At 29.4% G+C, this 3,918-nt stretch overlaps 1 long non-coding RNA gene across 1 annotated transcript; it reads left to right on the top strand.

Annotated features, from left to right (window-relative positions):
- Positions 1-1,569: 1,569 nt before the first annotated feature.
- On the top strand, positions 1,570-2,978 carry LOC121224572 (uncharacterized). The gene is made up of 2 exons (XR_005922156.1): positions 1,570-2,330; positions 2,615-2,978. It is a non-coding gene; the product is annotated as an uncharacterized lncRNA (long non-coding RNA).
- The last annotated feature ends 940 nt before the right edge of the window (positions 2,979-3,918 follow it).

Genomic DNA, 3,918 nt, shown 5'->3' with positions numbered 1-3,918 from the left:
ACACAATACCATAAATTCCCGAGCACAAGGTCGTCTTTTAATTTAAATGAGAATTTCATGTGTTTTAAAACTCGAAAAGGATATTTAGCTATTTAGAAACAACGAGAAAATCGAAACCCCGTAAGTTAGGGCACAACTCCTAGATATTTCAAAATGCATAACATTACCTTATTTGGAAAAATTTGTTTTTGAATAGTAGCGAATACAATATTTAAACGACATGTATTTGTTAGATTAAAATAAGGTGATTTATTGGATAAATGTATTGGGGTCTAATTTGAGGTAATGATATGAAATGAAGTATAGTGCGACATAGAACAAGGATCCACGCATAAAATATTCCACAAGCGCATGGCAATAATATGAACGTGAGTAAGCAAATTTACATACATGCAATAGCAATAATTCCACAACATACATTATTTAACATTAAGCTTAATAAATATAGAAATGAAGCAATAGTATGAAACAACTTAAATCAAATAATAAGATGATCTTAAATATAAAATATATGTGAAAAAGGTTTAAGATAAAAACTATAAAAGCAACTTAAAGTAAATAATAAAAAATAATTTAAAAACCATTAACGCAAAGTCTAAAATAAGTAATACGTAAAAATAATTTTTTTTTTAAAAATAACATACATAGTATATATAAAAACAACTTAACATAAATATATGTATATAAAGAATAAATAATGTATAAAGAGTTTAAGATAAAAACATAAGGAAATTCAAAATAAGTGATCTATACAAAAAGAAGTTTAAGAACAAACATTCTATAAACTTAAAAATAATAAGCTATTCAAAAATAATATATAAAAAGGGTTTAAAATAAATAAATAAAAAGCAAATGTAAAGTGATTAACATATATATAATAATTCAAAATGACTTATATAAAAAAGGGTTTAAAATAAATGATATGTAAGGTGATTTAAGACAAATAATAAAAATAAGTTTAAAATGAATATTATGTAGTGAGAAATTTAAAATAAGTAACGTATAAAAAATTTTAAAAATAAATGGTATATAAAAAATAGATAATACATATAAAAATTTGAAATTGATAATATAGGGAAAAGAAATTAAAGTAAACAATAAAACAATTTAAAATGAATAATACATAAAACAAGTTTAAAATAAATAATGTATAAAGCATTTTAAAATCAATAATACACAAAGCAAATTAAAGAATGACATATATGAATAGTTTTAAAATAAATAATATATAAGTTAATTTAAAAGTAATTAATAAGAAGTTTAGAATATATGATACGTAAAAGAATTAAAAATAGACAATATAAATATACTTTATAATAACGATTTAGATATAATATATAAAGGATTATTAGATATACATAATACATAATAACTAAAGAATAAACAACGTAATATAATTTGAAATAAGTATATAGCAAAGCAGTTTTGAAATAATAGCAAACATACAGAAACTTGAAATAGATGGTATATATATATACAAATATGATAAGTAAGGATTATAAAATAAATAATACATACATAAAGTAAGTTGAGATAAAATAATATTTAGAATAAACAACATATTAAAGTGAGTTACAACAAACAATAATGATATGAACAAACAGTATATTAAACAAATTAAGATAGATGTAAAGAGAATAAATTAAATGAATTTAGGATATAGATGAAAACAAATCAAAATTTCAGGGTATAAATTTGAAATAATAAAAAAAGGGGCCACCAGTGACTAAATTGAAACGCGCTGAGACTTGCGAGGACCAACTGGAGTAATGTCCCAAATCTATACGCCGCGTTTCATTAGCCCAGATCAGGGACCAAATCAGAGAGGGGACAAAAAAATCGGGCTAGATTTAAAAAGAAAAAAAAAAGAAATCGGCACTAAATCGAATATCAGGAAAAGGGGGAGAGACCAAAGCGGGTAATTTCCCATTTAAGGGAAACATGCGGACCCCCCCTTTTCTAAACGGCACCGTTTTGTAGCCTGATAAAACGCCCCAAATTTTTGTTTGTTTCATTTTCCCCTAGTGTTTAAAAAAAAAAACAACAGAGAGCATTCCTTCCCTCTCTCTCCCTTTTCTAATGCTCCCATTTGGCTAGGGTAATATACCCATCCTCGCCGGACCGCCGCTCCTCCACCGTAGATGGTGGTCGGTGAGTCGCAAAACGGTTCTTTTAGTCCCGTTCAGACCGGATCTAAAGGTCTAGTCCTTTATTTGTGACAAAAAGACGAATAAAGAGGACTTTGGTCCTTTCAGCCAAGCCTTAAAAAGCTGCGAGGCCCTCGGCGCCGGTGAAACAACCACGACGACGGAGGACGTGAGGCTACTCAGGTAAGTTTATTTCTTCCTTCTTTATTTTGAAAGATTTTTTGTTATGAAAAAAAATAAAAAATGAAAGAGGCAGAGACGAAAATAGATAAAAAATCCACCTTTCGAAACTTCTGTTCTTTTTGATTAATCTTGCTTGTAAATGTCTGTAAAAAAATTACAAAGAAAAGATATTAGCTTTTAAAGCCAATCTAAAAACTGTTCACTTCATGCCTTTTGTTATTTTGCCATTTATTTCTCTGTCTATCGCGTGCCTGCTTGCTGCTGTTTTTTTTATTCTGTTGTAGGAGCCATGCGACGCGTGGAAGAGGCGATAGAAGGGCGTGGTGGCCGAGGGGAGGCCAAGGGTTCAGCAGCACGCGTGGGGGCTGAGCGGCGGCTGAAGCTTTTGGCATCTATGGTTGGTGGCTGCTGAAAAAATAAAGATAATGGGCTATTAGGGTTAGTTTAGGTAATGGGCTAATAGGGTTTTGATTTGTTTTTGGTTTTAATCTGTAATGGGCCATTTATTTTGGACTTTTAATTTGGGTTTTATTATTTTGTTGGCCAGGCCAAAATTGGCTATAACAGTACCTATTAGTATTAGATGTCAATTTTTAACTAATGAATTCTATTACGGAGTAATCAATCAATCACTCTATTTATAGTCAACCATTCTCTCACCTTTGCGAGTTTCAAGTATCCCAGATTGAATTCGAAATGCATATATATAAACCAATCATTATCCATTTCCAATTCCAGATCAACCGTATCACGAGAACATATTAGAACCATTATTTTTTCTTTCATTCCTTCGAGATTTCTCAGAACATAAGGAACAATTTCACATACATACATACATACATACATACATACATACATACAAGCACATAGTACTTCAGTTAACACCTCATTCAACTTTTGAGTTTAAATTCTAAACAAAATTTTTCGAAAGTCTCTACTACTACTTATTCAAGTCTCAAAGGTGAATGAGTCATAATACTAGGCTTATATTTTCTACATATTATCTATTCAAAAGCATATTCACTATACTTAACTCTGAAATGGTCCTACTTTTTATAAGTCGAGGTATTCCTCCGAATTTCCTTTATCAATCCAGTAATTTAACATAACTCAATAAAGTTAATTTCAAGTTATCATGTATAATCCATCTAAGCATCATGAAAAAATCTTTATACACATATTAGTCACATACCCTTTACATTCATAATTCTAGTCATGAGCATATATACATTCATCAACAGTTACCACTAATGGGGTTTAAATATATCAACATAACAATGTCATTAGAATCATTTAAACTCTTTATACTTACTTACTCTTTTATGCTTATTTTCAAAAAAAACAAAAACATTAACTCATGACTCTGTCTATCAAATATTGTTTCATAGCTATTGTAACACCCCTAATCCGTCTCCGTCATCAGATTAGGGTTACGAAGCATTACCGAACAATCGAAACAACATTTAACATCATAACATTAAATAAATTAATCTCATTAAAAACCTATCAAACATATGCATTTGGTCCCTAAATCGAGCCTTCGAGGCCCTAAAAATATCTTAGAAGCAATTCAGGACTAATTTGAAAC

Source organism: Gossypium hirsutum, chromosome A03 (genome assembly GCF_007990345.1).
Source record: "Gossypium hirsutum isolate 1008001.06 chromosome A03, Gossypium_hirsutum_v2.1, whole genome shotgun sequence".
Classification (NCBI taxonomy): domain Eukaryota; kingdom Viridiplantae; phylum Streptophyta; class Magnoliopsida; order Malvales; family Malvaceae; genus Gossypium; species Gossypium hirsutum.
Note: the sequence above shows the minus strand (reverse complement) of the source record. Positions and strands in the feature narration are given on the sequence as shown.